This window comes from Chelon labrosus, assembly GCF_963514085.1.
Source record: "Chelon labrosus genome assembly, chromosome: 9".
Classification (NCBI taxonomy): domain Eukaryota; kingdom Metazoa; phylum Chordata; class Actinopteri; order Mugiliformes; family Mugilidae; genus Chelon; species Chelon labrosus.
In genome coordinates this window covers 7,885,326-7,901,558 of record NC_140359.1, presented here as the reverse complement: position 1 = coordinate 7,901,558, position 16,233 = coordinate 7,885,326, and the positions used below count along the sequence as shown (strand labels likewise).

Here is a 16,233-nt window from a genome sequence, read left to right as displayed (position 1 = left end):
TAACAGCTAGCTTGCTAGTGGTCTTTATTGGGCAAGTTACCAATGGCTGGCGTAAATACTAACCAGATTGCCCCAGTTATATTTTAGGAAAACCATATGTTTTAACTTTGTCATTTTAAAGTAGTAAAAATATTTTTTTCCCACCATTAGGGGGCAGCACAAAAAGAGGTACATGCAAAACTTTTATTTAAAGATTATTTAACTTTTACCCTTTACCCTGTTAAACAGGAATGTTAAAAGCGAACATGTTAGCAATTATTTGCCCGTTTTCTCACCCTTACGATATTGAGCAATGCATTGATTGAGCATAGAGTCATGTTTCTTGGAAAATCACGTACACAAAATGCGGTAACACTTTATAATAAGTACACACTATTAAGCATTACTTAAGCATTAATAAATATTGAATTCGTCATTTATAACGCATGAATACTCATTAGTATGTAGTTTATAAACACAGTTATAAATGTTGTACTCGTCATTTATAAGCACAGTAGTTATGGATTAGTAAACACTGAATTCATCATTTATAAAGCATGTTTCTAATGTAAATACTCATTAGTATGTGGTTTATAATCACAGTTATAAATGTTTTACTCATCATTAATAAGCTCATCTATATAAATGATGGATTCAGCATTTCTAAATTAAGTATTACATCACTTACCCACCAGTTATTTAGGATTTGTCAGTGGTGAACATTTCTATTTAGATGTACATGTCTGCATGCTCTTACACGTCCACTATTCAGACATGTACTAATGGTTAGTGAGTGTGTTAGTAGATGTTTTATAAAATCTCACAAATTCCATTTCCAACGGATGTCTTATAAACACTTATTAATGCAGGAATTCATGAATTCAGGCAGTTACAAAGCACTTACTACTCGTTAATTAAGCATTTTGTGTGAGCTCATCTAAAGTGGGCACTATCGATGCCTTATAAAGCATTTACAAACAAGATTTAAAGGCTGGCAAATCCTCAAAACTCACAAAAGTTCCAGTTATCTTAACAGACCAGGGAGAGACACAACACAGGGACATAGAACATATTGCATTGACATTTATTGCAACTTCCCAACATATCCTAACTGCACAACTCACAAAAAGTATAAGCATGGCTGGATAAAAACTTGCCAACACCAACAGTGGAAGTTTACATACAGTAAATAAAATGTTTCTCTGAAAAAAATAAAATAAAATCTTTCTGTATCAAAAAATAAAATCTTTGTTAGAAAAAAAATATATATATTTTTTTCTGTATCAATAAATCAAGTCAGAAAATATTTCAGTGTCACAATTTAATGCAGTTCTCTTCAAGAAAAATCTATTAAGATAAAGATAAAATAAATATACTCAACACATGATAAAATAATGCAGCAAAAGGATTTTTTTTCTAACAATGGTTACAGTGGCTGCATATGACTACTTGTATTTTTTGGAAATGTCATGTATCAGTCTGCCAAATGCACCCTCACAGTGTTTCTTTGCGAGCCATTCATTCCACTCAATCACTGAAAGGTGGTCAGAAAGCAAACTGTCAGTGCGATTTCCCCTAAGCCTCCAGATCTGCTCCTTGTAGGATCTCCAGGCCCTCTCAATATGCTGGGTATGGGCTCTAGTTTGGGGATCTACATACCACCGGCTGTGGTTGACAGTGTGATGGTTGTACCCTAGTGCAGAGAGTATGCGATAGGCACGCCACTCATCACTTATAACTGTAGATCCAAGCTTCACATGATGAGCAATCAAGGGGACTAGATGTCTTCGAGATCTTCTCTCCACAAGACGTAGAATAGGCTTTCTTCTTCCTTGATGATGCCTCACAGCTAACATTCCAAAGACCCACTTCTTTCTTTTCCAACCACCAGCCATTCTTCCTCTCCCATACTGATGCAGAAACCAAAACAACACAGACGTAAACAGATACATTCTATTCACAATAACTTGTCTGACTGTATTTGACAATTAATGAAAGTCACTATTACATACCTTTCTTTTGTGCCTAAAAAGGCTCTCATCGATCACAACAAACTCCCTTCTTCCACCAATCTGCTGGCCTGTACGCCTTCTCATCCTTTCAACTGCTGTGACACAGACCTCCCTTAATTTTTTTGCCATTTTAGTGAGAGTGGTTGAACTGGCTGCAATTGTGTCATCCATCATATCAATCTGTCGCAATCGTAGACCCTGACAAAATCTTCAAAGGCAAATGAAAAAAAAGGTTTTTAGAAATTTATTGACAAAACATGGTATGCATTATTTTGTATATTAAGTGTTTTATGCAAATAGCATTCTCTATGATATATGTGTTTATGTTATTATTGCCATTACTTGCCTACCTGTATATGAACTGCATCCAGTTACTGAAGGAGACCTTTGAATGACTGAAGATTGACTTGTGCCTGACAGACGTTTCTTTTTCCTTTCCCATATGTGCTGCTTGGCGACAGGTCCTATTTAAAAAGTATGGTAATAATGTTAAATTAGGAAAGGGATTCATGCTATACTATACTCACTCACACGCACACGCACACACACATACACACACACACACACACACACACACAAACCCAGGTTTGGGTCGTAATGGTAAACTGTAAATCAAAATGACATAATAAGGTTACAAAAAATGTGTAGATTGTCAGTTACAAGGATTATTTGTTTGATTGTATTTTAAACTACGGGAATTTTGAAATCATAAAGGGTAATTTGATTTGACCAATTATGAATGCTGTATATGTTCTACTGTAGCCTGAAGGGCCACATTGTTGTCAAGCAAGAGGAGCACTTCCTCAAAATGTTCACCTTAAATTTTTTTAATGTAAATAAACAAAGGATACATACTCTTTCATCCAAAACTCATTAAACAAAAATAATAAAGTCACCATTTAAACACTAGTAACCTGAGAGGAGAATAGCTACAGCAAAAACTTACACAAGGATACACACAATGTATTTGCATTCTGTGCCAGTACTGTTTTTGTAAATTCAATTACAATATATATCACTGTTTGATCCAAAATGATTTAGATTAGATTACAGTTTGTTAACCAGCAGGCTAAATATCACATAAATTGCATTTGATTTGCACAGAGTAACCTGATTACATCCCAAAATAACCTGCATGCATCAATACAAAAGACAAATCAACACATAACTGCAAATTTATCTATCCAATTATATATTTCTCACCAAGCATATAGATCTCCGCTGTTCGTCCTCTTTTTCAGTTTCATGTCGTGATGGCAAGTTCTGCATTTGACTTTTCTTTTTAGCAGTTTCCTCTTCTGAAGCCACTTTATCAGCTTCAGGGCGTTTCTTTTCGATGTCTCGTCATTAATAAGCTTCTTCAGTCGGGTAAATCTGCTCATTGTTTTCTGTATGTGAAAAAAACATTAAACTGAGGGGTTTATGAAGACTTAGGGAGTGGGACGTGTACGTTGAACTTGCAATCCCGCTCTCAGCACGTCATCAACGTGATGACGGTGGCAGGCGGCGACACTTTACGTCCACACGTTACTGATCGGCGCGGTTAGATTAAATGGAGAGATGGAGATGGAGACGGAGTGCTCTGAACTGAATCGGCGAGTCCGGCGGACGCGGGCCCAAAAGAAAGCCCATGTGGAGACGGATATATCGGAGTCGACGGCCGTCAGCGGCACTAGTGGTGGTGAGTATGTGTTTGTTTACTGGCGCACAAGGATGATAGCTAACGTTAGCTTAGCAGCTGAAGGCATTAGCTCTCGCTTCCCGACTGAAGTTACTACCACGAGATGTAGAATGTGTATGATAGGAGAAAATCACACATTTCAGGAGCGCTGACTTGGGTACTGTAGTTTTTTTTTTGTTTTTTTTTCATGGGCCCGATTCTCCCGCTTTCTCGGGCTGTCTCCCCCACCGGTTCCCAACCCTTTGAAAGGGTGATGTGTGGAGAGACATCTCCTCCGAGATGTAGAATGTTTATTATAGAAGAGAAACACACATTTTAGGACCATTAACTTGTATCATCAGAGCAGCCTCCTTTCATATTTAATAGAGGGGGCACATGCTCATATTGTTTATCAGGCTGCTGTAAAGGATAATATAATCGTAGAAAGCTGAAAATCACAGGACGTCTGTTCTGATGGTACAAGTCAGCAGTGTAAAGCTCAAGCATGTGGTTGACTTTCCATATGTAATGGAGGGCGGACTATATACAGGTATATTGAATAGAAATGAATACTTAGACGTTTATAATGATAAATAAAACGTTCTTTCTTTTAGGTGTGTCCCTGGCCCCTACTGCACAGCTGGTGGACAAAAGGAAATCCCATGAGTTGGAGATGTGTAAGCTTAAGGTAGAGCTGCAAAAGGAGAAGATTGATGAGCTTATCAACGAGAGAGACTACCTAAAGGAACAGCTGGCAGTAGGTAAGTCTCCCTACATGCAATATCTAGAGAAATTCTCTGCACTCTAGATTATGCATTTGTCTTTTTGTGCTGTATTAGCCTAATGTTTGTGTTTGAATCTATTTTAACAGCTCTTAAAAAAGAGGATACATGTTCCACCCAGGCAGTCTGCTTGTCTTCATCTTCCTCTTGTGATAGCCCAGAGGAGGAGTCCTCTGATGCTATGTCTGACTCCTCCTCTACTACATCCTCATCAGAGGAAGAAAAGAAAAAGAAGAGGAGGAAGAAGAAGGGGAAAGAGAGAAAGTCCAAGAAGTCAAAGAAAATGATACCAAAGACACGTAAAAGAGGTAAAATATGCTACATTTAATACTTTCATCCCTCTCTACTCACTGGGTTTTTGGTTTGGTCCTGTTTAGCTCTGCTGTACAATGTTTAAAGTGTGTGTAGAACCCTTTTTTTTTCCTTTCTTTTTTTCCTCACTGTTGATAACACTAATTCTTTGTCGTCTAAATTGCAGTCCAAAATCCAGATCAGGCCGTGTCCCGGTACAAAAAGATTCTTCGGCTGTTTAGTCGAGGGATGACAATGTCTGCTGCTTTCAAGCGTGTTGGGGTGGACCGGAACACGGTTGTTGTCACTTCTCCAATCGCAGAGCTGTTCATTGCTGCCCCCAGCAAATATAAGGAACTCCTTAAAAGCTACAACAGTCAGGTGAAACTCAGTGGGTTTGCCACACAGTGTGCCACTTCAATTAAGGAGGATCCAGGAATAGTGGACACAGTTAAAGCCTTTAAGATTTCTGGAAAGCTGCTTCCCCTGAAAACAAAGTCAGCTATAATGCTAGATTAACACTGATACTGTCAAATATTTGAAAGATAGAAGACAAAAAAGTTCATTGTTGAATTGTGACACTGAAATATTTTCTGACTTGATTTTTTGATACAGAAAAAAAATATATATATTTTTTTTTCTAACAAAGATTTTATTTTTTGATACAGAAAGATTTTATTTTATTTTTTTCAGAGAAACATTTTATTTACTGTATGTAAACTTCCACTGTTGGTGTTGGCAAGTTTTTATCCAGCCATGCTTATACTTTTTGTGAGTTGTACAGTTAGGATATGTTGGGAAGTTGCAATAAATGTCAATGCAATATGTTCTATGTCCCTGTGTTGTGTCTCTCCCTGGTCTGTTAAGATAACTGGAACTTTTGTGAGTTTTGAGGATTTGCCAGCCTTTAAATCTCGTTTGTAAATGCTTTATAAGGCATCGATAGTGCCCACTTTAGATGAGCTCACACAAAATGCTTAATTAACGAGTAGTAAGTGCTTTGTAACTGCCTGAATTCATGAATTCCTGCATTAATAAGTGTTTATAAGACATCCGTTGGAAATGGAATTTGTGAGATTTTATAAAACATCTACTAACACACTCACTAACCATTAGTACATGTCTGAATAGTGGACGTGTAAGAGCATGCAGACATGTACATCTAAATAGAAATGTTCACCACTGACAAATCCTAAATAACTGGTGGGTAAGTGATGTAATACTTAATTTAGAAATGCTGAATCCATCATTTATATAGATGAGCTTATTAATGATGAGTAAAACATTTATAACTGTGATTATAAACCACATACTAATGAGTATTTACATTAGAAACATGCTTTATAAATGATGAATTCAGTGTTTACTAATCCATAACTACTGTGCTTATAAATGACGAGTACAACATTTATAACTGTGTTTATAAACTACATACTAATGAGTATTCATGCGTTATAAATGACGAATTCAATATTTATTAATGCTTAAGTAATGCTTAATAGTGTGTACTTATTATAAAGTGTTACCCAAAATGCTTACTGTTCAAGTGGTAACATCAACTGAAAGTCCTGAAAACACCTCTACTAGACAATGGTTGGCATCTAGAAGCCAGCACTTTAGCAAGCTAACAACCGTGTAACTTAATAAAGAAAATACGAGGGCATATTTTAAATACAAGGCCATTGGGGATAGCAACATTTTTCCGCAGACATCATTGTAAACTGACATGGAAATCTCTTTACTAGTGTCTCTGGTCTTACAAGGTTGTGAATACCACAAGAGTGGGCTGTTTATATGGACTGGTACACACAACCATATTTATAGGAATCAGATTTTTATTCATTTTTTTTCCCTTTTAGCTCATTTGGGGGCTCTTTAGCTGCTGAGCGCTTGACTCTGATAGCCAGGTAGTTGCTAATGTCTGTTACAGAGAAGTTATCTGATATCTGTTTTGTCTGGGTAAAGCAAGTTTGATTAGCATGTTAATAGAGAACCAAAACAACTGAGTTTTTGAGCTGTGATGTGTCGTGTAGACAAACAGCAAGATCAGCAAAGACCTTAGCTCGTCCGGTGATTTCTAAGTTTCTTCTGAAGAGAGCACACTGGAGCAGTCAAGTTCAAACGTGAAAAATAGAATTTATTCCCGTACAACAAGTTATACATCAATAAACCCGAGGCGCCTCCGGAGAGCAACGGATTTTTCTTTGCGTTACACCCCATTTTATGCCAAAAAGCCCTTTGGGTTGGGTTTTTGCCTAAATTAGGCAACTTTTCACATTTATAGGCAAATTTTCTACTTGTGTCACAAAAGGAAGTCTCTTCTCTACTGCATGCTTTTTTTTAAAAGGTCAACTATAGTTCAAAACCACAGCTGGCACTAACATGAGCTAGCCCTGAGTTCTCCTGCTTCAAAAACCTCTTAGATAAGGCTAGCTTGTCCGACTGGCTTCTCTAAGACGCACGAGAGGGCAGTGAGCTTTCCAGACCCCCTCCACTCTCTGCTTCTTGGTTTCTGGCTCTCCGTTCTTCTGTTCAGACTACTTGAATTCTATTCATTCTATTCTACACTGTACACTGTAAATCTACACAAGTTTATTATTGTATCTGAGTATTTTCATGTAAATTCAACATATGTTTAAAAGCTTATTTTAATGGACAGGCCCTGGAGTTCATTGTACTGTACACACAATGAATATATGCCTAAAGCTCTCCTTTATCCAAGTATTTTGATGAAAGCTAAAATATTTGATGAAAGAACAGTAGCACACCCTTTGACTTTATGCCCATGCACACATGAGGTGGCAGGTTTGGCAACCTGAACCTGTTGAGGTGTGGAGGAAGAGACGTGGGAGAAATTCCCCACTGACTTCTGAATCAGGGAGAGATAGAGGTGCGAGTCCAGAGTGCTAAATGGATGTGTGAAAATGGATGCGGCTGCATGTGTCGGCGAGAGACAATGAGGAAAAGCTTGTGTATTTTGTTGAAGGGAATGAGGCATTCTTTCACTGTGTATTCCTGCGTGATGATGGAGTGTATGGAATGAAAGAGGGACATGAGCAGAAGTGAAACGAGTTCAGACACAAAGTCCTTTTCAAAGGAAAAAGTGAAAGGAAAAGCAGGGGAGTAAAATACAGAGATAAAAGTCACACAATAGGGCTATGTGTGTGGCGGTGGGGTGGCAGCGGCAATAAACACAGAGCCGCTTGTTCCCGATGGAAGCACGCACACTGAATGAGGTTTCTCCAAATGTGTGCGTGTGAGTGAGTATGCAAACAGCGCGTCATTCACCTCGCAAAGAGCGCGATGCCATCAGTTGAGGGCTGACTCAGTGGTTGGGGAGTGCTCTGGGGTGGCTTTTAGCACCACACAGGGACGCTTGTTTTTGTTGCCTCCAACATGTTGCCTCACTCTCTCTGTGGCAGCTCGTTTTCCTCCCTGTCAAACAAAATCACCAGGTTGTTTTGTGTTTAGTTTTACCGGTAGCCGTCTGAATATTCACACGTTTAACAAACGCTCGGATGACAGCTTGTCCCACTGTTCAGCGTGGACCGTTTTACTGGCCAGATTGCTCAGATTCATCATTGTGTGTAGGAGACTGGATGATGTGTTCTTTAAAGTAAACAGTGAAAACCGTTGGGTTCGTAATCATATTGGTTTCTTTGGGAGCAAAATAATAGATGTTTTGCGTCAGGGTTTCGAGTTGGCATTCTGCACGTCGGCTCACTGTCACAGTCGCTGCTTGCTGGAACATAGCTGAATAGAGACATTGTTACTGTTATTAATAACACCTGTGTTCCCTCCTACATCTTCATTTGAATCTGTCTGTCTCTGGTGGATCATATTGTCGAGACTCGACGCTTTAGTTTAACTTGGCAAATTTTGCAATGCTCGCAAACAGCAGCTTACTTACACATGCATCACTTTGTTTGCAGTTATTATGAGATGTTTCTGTCCACCCGATGATCAGCCAGAACATTAAAACCACTGACAGCAGAAATGAATAACATTGACCATCTTGACAATTCAGTGTTCTGCTGGAAAACTTTTGGACCTGGCATTCATGTGGATGTTACTTAGACATGTACCACCCACCTAGACCAGACCAAGCACCCCCACCCCATAGCAATGACACTCCTTGATGGCGGCAGCCATCCCCAGGAGGATGCAGCTTGACACAGGCAAGGAACAACTCAAAAAACATGAAGAACAGCACAAGGTGTTGACCTGGCCTCCAAATTCACTAGATCCCAAACTGATCAAGTATCTGTGGGATGATCCACAGAGGCCCCACCCCTCAACCTATAGGACCCAAAGGTCCCCACTAACAACATTCTGTTGCCAGACACCACAGGACACCATCAGAAGGCCCATGTCCATTCTCTTGATGAGTCACAACTGTTTTGGAGGCACAAGGGGGACCCAAGGGAGTCATAATGTCATGTCTGGTGGGTGTATGCACAATATTAACACTTCTATCTCTGTTTTTTTGTTCTCAACCAACTCCTGAGAGAATTGTTTGACTCTTAAGCTGCTGAATGTTCCTCTGTGTTCAGCAACTACTTAATAACATAGCTGTTTGATGCTCAGTAGGTAACTCTTACAGCTTTTTTCGCTGTGAACAGCTGCCTGATGTGGATGAAAGCAGAACAACAAAACAATAGAGTTATAGGCCGGACAGCTAAACAGTGATCCGGATAATCATTGGATAAAATCAAGCAATTCCTGGTCAGGAGTTCACCCATGAAAGGGTTGCCTGATGTGCACTATTGTTTGTACTGGTCGCAATATTCCTTGAGGGCTGATATTATTTTTTTGAGTTACCTGGAATTTGCCTGAGGGTTAGAATGAAGAAGCCTTGTTGCCTGACATTGAGTAGGTCTCATCCTTAGTTCTACATTGGTGTGTAGAGTTTCAGGAAGATCTATCGCCAGCAGGCCAAGAGAAGCACTGAAAGTGTATGTATGGGTGTTAGGTTTCAAAAAGGGTTTTAGTTTTTGGAGGTAGGTGTTTCTCAGACTGCAGTGATGCAGTATGAGGCTGCAGTTAGATCTGAGGTTTCTCCTCTCCTGTCAGTTGTCTCCGGCTGGGATGCCTCTGCTCTGTCAGCCTCCCGCTGTGTGAACAAAGCCTACTCCTCACTCCGGTTCAGCTCACAGCAGGATGCACAAAAAAAATTCAACTGACGTCAAAACACTTTTGCTATCTTCAGAGTTAGTCAGCAGTGAGAAAGAGACTCTTTTTTTTTTTTTGTAATTTTTGTTTTGATTTGGCTTTGTAGTGAAAAGACAGGGAATGGCTGTCAAAAAGTGAGTGTTCAGTAACGCGGGGAGTAAAACTGATTTGTTCGTATTTAAAAGCTTGTCTTTTGATCTTCTTGAAGAGGCTTGCCATTAATGTCCCCGGTGTGTTTTTAGCAGTTTCACCCATGAAAAACATTCTCAACAGTTGGTACAAGAAATATGTTGGGCTGATTTGTTGACAGTGTGAGACCAACATTGCACATTTATAGGAGTTTATTTGTTATTCTGCTCCACCAATGGGAAAAGCTGTTGCCGAGGCAACACTTCCTCTCTCTGGAGAGTGTGGGGAAAGGAGAAACCCGAAGAATGACACCCGGCTGTATTTTGGGCTGCAGTGTGTGGGCTGAGCAGCAGAAATCAGGGAGCTTCCTGTGACAATGGGTGGGAGGTTCACAGGACATATTGGCCTCTGTAGAAAGCCTCTATCCTGTCAGACAATCTAGTTAATGGTCTGTGTAAGAGCCTGTGGGATGTAAGACCTCTGATATGTGCAGCATGTGTTCCCTGGTTCAGGAATCAGACATTTTTTTTTGTAAACACCAAAGGCAGTAATTCAGTCAGACAATTGCATTTTTTTTTTTTTTTTTTATTGAAAGTGAATGTACGTTTTTGGCTTGACACCCAGGTGAGAATCTAGCTAGCACAGATCGGTGCACCCAGGTGTGAAGAGCCGTAAAGAAAAAGAGCCCATAGATTGGTGCCGGGTTGGCACCAGGATGAGAGACGTGTCAGCTGCAGCAGGAACAGCAAAGTGATCAGCCGCAGAGACAGTGAGTTTGACAGCTGAAATGAACTGCTCAGCTGATGGCGGCCAACTCGGCCTACACGGCAGCTGATGCAGGGTAAAACTGCTAAGCCCTTTCCGGTGGAATGTTTGGGAATAAAATTTGTTTTAATTCTTTAAATCTCACACAACTAACAAACGTTTCCTCACATGATCAGCTTATTAAACTAAACGCTGTAAATGTCTCTCTCTGTTTGTTCCCCTATGCATCTATATTCATGTAGTTTGACACTCATACTCACCCATACAATTAATGCAAATGCTGATTGATTTCTAGTGGGATTCAAAACTGCTCATTATGAGTCAGTGCTCATGTTATTTATATAAGTTATAACGCTACTTTATATATCAAGCTGGATGAATGCATGTCATTTTTCCATAATTTAGTTACAACATTCACAGCTCACGGTACATCCATGAACAGTCACATATGTGATAGCCTCTGTGGAAATTTACAAGAGTCGTGTTGTCTTCCTTTGTCCTTCCTTTCGTGTCTTTTTATTCCTGAAATGTGGAGTGTGCGCCTGGGGTCCTTTTGTCTCCTTGGAGTTTGTCGAAGCTGTTAAGCAGATTTTAAGCCGGTGTTTATTGTTGTGCTGCACCACCCTGTTGTCGCTGCATTCCTCCTATTCTTCTCCCCTCAGCACCCGCTGGCCAGCTGGTGTCACTCCAGGAGCTAATGCAGCCCTCGCACATGTGTGCTGCACAAGCACTCGCAGTCGCACAATCTCAGCAGCATACTGGCTTTTCGAGATACACAACACGCGCGCTCGTTGACACAGTTGCATACGCACGTATGCGGCGGCGTGGTTTGAACTTTAACAACGGCGGTACTCAGACGCAGAAATATTTAAGAGACTCAAACTATTTTCCCCGTGTGTACACACAACAGGTGCAGAAACATTCGTACGCCGTAATGTTTACATACGCGCATAAACAAGGAGCAGGTTACACAGCCGTAAGAACAGTTAAAGGGTGATCAAATCTCCAGGTTCAGTCCGTATTCACCCACTCCACTTGTTCAAAAAATGCAATCAAATGGGTGTAGAGAGCAATAAAAGAGTGAAGGGGAATGAAAAGGCAAGGAGGGCTATCACTGCCTGCACACACATTCACTATGGCAGCACTGCTGTTAAGAGGAGAACTCCATTCCAAGAGCCGCTGGAAAACAGCCTAACATGCTCCAAAGCTATCAAAAACCTCCAAATACTAGAGAGCCATCTTATCCCTGCTCACATGCACCTTCTCCTTTTTCCAAGTTTGAGTGCAGCTGGTTTCGGTCCCTATCTAGAGAAATACTAAATGAGAATTTCAGAGATTCCGTTAAGCTGTTACAAACTGTCCCATTTAACTTTGCTTTTCAAGATTAAACTTGAATTCCACTTGAAACAGACCTGGCAGCCCTTGTGTCGTTTCAGATGAGGTATAAAATGCGACAGGACCTGCAACTGCGTTAACCTCGAGACTCATTTGTAGTTCAATTTAGAGTCATCACTGCGGTTTTTGTTTTTGTTTTTAGACTCCATACTGTAGTAACCAGTCATTGCTTTTTGTTCTTCTTTAGTGGAGCAGAGATTATCTAAGAGGTGTAAAGCTATTAGGAACTCGTGCTAGATGGACTCATGGCATGAAGAGGAAGATTTAATGGTTTACATATTTTTATAAAGTGTCTCTTGTGGTGTGGAATAATGATCAGTGAGTGGTAATGTTTGACCGTCTGCTAGACTTGGTGTTTGTATTTACGTGTGTTCCCTCCGGTTAAGAACTAATTATGATATTATGAAGAATAGTGCTTTATATATTTATATAGTGTCCAGTTAATGTTCCTTTTTAGTGACAACAGCAAAGACAAAGTATCAAATCTCACTAATAGCATATGGGTTTAATCAATAAGGTCAGTTCTATAGAAAACATTAAGTTTTGCGCACTGAAGAAGAAAAGCCCAATGACAAAGTTTATGAGATACAGAAAGAAGAGGAAGTTGGCTCCTGTTTTCTGGACGAGTGCAGCAGCCATCTGACCTGCCAGGGATTAACACCTCCCATCTCCTGTTCATTCCCCTGCTCTCCCATAACACGCCACACCACTCATATAACTAGCTTACACTCACAAAGGATTAGTCCTTTTTACCGTGAAGTCAAATGAAGAGGGGAAATACACCATCATCGATTAACAAAAGGTGAAAAGGAAGCGACTCATTTAATCTGCGCGCTAGCCTGTTATGCAGCATTGATCACTGTAGAAATGTGTGCTCTCTCTTGTTTGCTGCCTGATAAGCTCCTTGGCACACAATGCCTTCTCGTTTCCATCTTCAAGGCTAGCACCGTCTGATTATATGCTGTGAGAGCAACGGAGAGGCTTGGTAAATGAATACATGCTCTAAGTTAATCAAAGGTGTGTTTGATGTCACCGGCAGCAGCATTAGGAGGAAGACGTACGCTCTGCTGTCTCTGCGCAGCGTCACATGCACAACATTACTAAAGGCTAGCGAGCGCTGCGTGATTAAATCAATCCAGTCTACATCATCACAAGTCAGAGTGATTTATCTGGCATGCCAAGAGCGCCGGTAATGTGTACAGAATCAGTCTAACAACTGAGCCGTAAATCTGCACAAACGCACGTCAGCCAGCTTAAAGAGAGCTAAATGTTGGTGAAGAGGTGCGACAAATGGCCTTGCCCTCCTGCTCCTACGTCGTAAAAGAGAACGTTTGAATACCTTTGACATTGGCATTCACTTTGGACATTAGAAAATAATACACAGAGAAGCAGGAGCTAAATATGACTTGAAGATGAAACTCTCAGAAGGTAAAGGCTTACTGGAAATTAGCTGTGGGTGATAAACTCTGTGATTGCCACCTCTGGAAAGTTGGGCAAGAGCCAACAAGGACGTCTACAATGGTGCTTTCATGGACCAGAAATGTTCCACTGAGAAGTCAAGTTTAATAAAGTGGGTTCATTATTATGTTTAAAAAAAAAAGTAATTCCTTCCATGTCCACAGTTTGTTCAAAGTTCCAGTTAAACTGTTAGTTTGACCCATAGAGCAGCACAAGTTCACTGTTAAAATGTCAGTTTTGTCTGATTTCTAAAGACACTGTGTGTTTCCATGAGGTCTCATCAGCTTCATTCATTAAATATATGTAAACATACAAGGAATTTGTTCCCATTTAACATCTATTTGGAGCAGTGGGCAGCCATACAAGCCGCCCAGGTAGCAGTTTAGATGTCAGGTCCCATGTTTACTTCTTTAACCACTAGTCCACGGCTCCCACCCAGTCACATCTATGTTCTTCCACATGAGACGCTCCCCACTGCCTTTCTTTTTGCCTGCCATTATCTTCTCCACTGCCACATTCACTATGACACCTATCAAATTTGATTCCCCTTGTAAAAGTGCTCCACAGTATACTTTCATTGCACATTTTAAGACGGACATTTGAAACAAAAGTAGGCAATATAAGCAGGTTCCTCCTGCAAGGTCGCACAAAAATTATGTTAAGAGCAGAAGTTAGAAGCCGTGTCTTATAATCCACAATACACAATATGACATCTGTAGTTTGCCTGTTTAGGTGAGGCCTGAATTGTCCTGAACTAACTTCAGGAGCTGTAATTCCTCCTTTCAACAATAACCGCTACATGATGCCTCATGTTTCAGATTAAATCCTGAACTGCACCTTCATGACTCAGGTTCAGACTCTATTTAATAGTCCCATTGTTGAACCTGATTCATCTTCAGTGAAACATATAATGCAGTTTAGAAGTATGTAATTGACAGTTCAGCTACAACTCCAGTGTTGAGCAATTGAACAGCAGCATATTTTCAAGACAGCCCTGTAATCCCTCTTAATGCCAGAGAGGTGGTGTACCTTGAGTTCTTTGTGTCTCCTAAATAATTACTGGCCTTAAAAAAGAAGATGCAAGCTTGCAGCAGAGAAAGCTTTCTTTACACGCCGTGTCTGTTTATCTACACTCCGGGCTCCATTCGGGTAACTCCTTTGCCTTCTGCTTTATGCATGCCTCATGAAGACCCCCTCCCCCCCCAATCCCCCCTCCCCACTAGCAACTTCAGGCTTGCTGACATTCCTCTGTGCAGAATGCATAAACCCTCCTTTGGGAACTGAATATGCTTCCACGGTGGATCTCAAGGCCCCAACATAACCACGTAAAGCTGTGCACTTTATTGTTGCCGGCAAGGAAACCTGTGTTGGATTTTATGCACTCATGCACACACACACACACACACACGCGCACTCCACTCCCCATGCAGCCTGGAACAGCAACAAAGCTCTCCCGTACTGTTGCCAGGGTAACGTGGTCGGGTCAGACCAGTCGAGTGGTCTCTCCTTTTCCAGACTGAGACCCCCCCCCCCCCCCCCCCCCCCCCCCCACTGCACTTTCTCGCTTTCTGTTCGTCTGTCCATCGTCCTCATCCTCTCCTCTCTCCCTTTTCTGTGTCATCCGTGTCCCCCGGCTCATCTCATCATATCTTGATCCACTTCTTCTCTGCTGCTGCTTGGTCATTGTCACATTCCTGCTCCAGGCTGAACAGGGTGATTCACCACTTTGACCGCTTTGTCTAATTAAAAGCTATACAGACAAATAGAAACACTCCTACTGGTGGATAAACAAACAAGACCAATAAAGCTTGTAGTGACCCTAAATGTTTAGAGATCAAGTCTATAATATATAGACTTGTATGAATTATATTCATGTATTTCACATGTAAAAGGCTGTAACCTTAACTTAGTACACACTGCAGTGCAATTTTTACCTGCAGCAAAGCATTTACTTTGCAATTATTTGCATCAGTATTTTATTCTTTTCATTTGTAAATGGGTTTTTAATAATACAGAGCGTGATAAGGCTGCTCCATTATGTGTAGAAATAATTTAGTTACCGTTTCATAAAAGGAAAAAAAAAAACACTTCAGGCTTTTGGCATATGGAAATTATATCACAACTAAGCTGTTGCTGGCAGACACACAGTGATGAATTATCCTTCTTCTCCTGGAGCTATTATAGATCTGTTGTCTGAGCCGTGGACTGTGAATAAATGGAAATGACACATATAAACAATGAAAATCTGTTTATTACTGATAGAACGCAGCAGACATGAGACAGGAATGAGAGCAGGTGCAAACGCTCTAAACAAAGACTTATTGCTCTTTTGTGCTTGGGCTTTGATAATACAATGTGCGGTATAACAGTAGCCGAAAGTGCTTGAAATTACAAAAGTAGATTGGGAAGCACCTGGATCTTCATCTTTTCCTCTGATCGTAGCTGTGCGCGTGGACTGTATATTACAGAAATGGCAGACTTTAAGATGTATACATCACACAAACTATTTAGATTAGGAAAAAAGAAAAGTTGAATATGCCTGTGGTGATGTTTTTTCATAGGGGCCCACAAACAGTCTTTAACAGCTGAT

At 40.6% G+C, this 16,233-nt stretch overlaps 1 protein-coding gene and 1 long non-coding RNA gene across 7 annotated transcripts in view; both read left to right on the top strand.

Annotated features, from left to right (window-relative positions):
* fbrsl1 (fibrosin-like 1) overlaps positions 1–16,233 on the top strand; it is a 272,207-nt gene that overhangs the window by 60,145 nt on the left and 195,829 nt on the right. The gene's annotated exons all lie outside the window — the stretch shown is intronic.
* On the top strand, positions 3,571–4,651 carry LOC311492727. Its single transcript, XR_014699224.1, has 3 exons — positions 3,571–3,672; positions 4,266–4,412; positions 4,523–4,651. It is a non-coding gene; the product is annotated as an uncharacterized lncRNA (long non-coding RNA).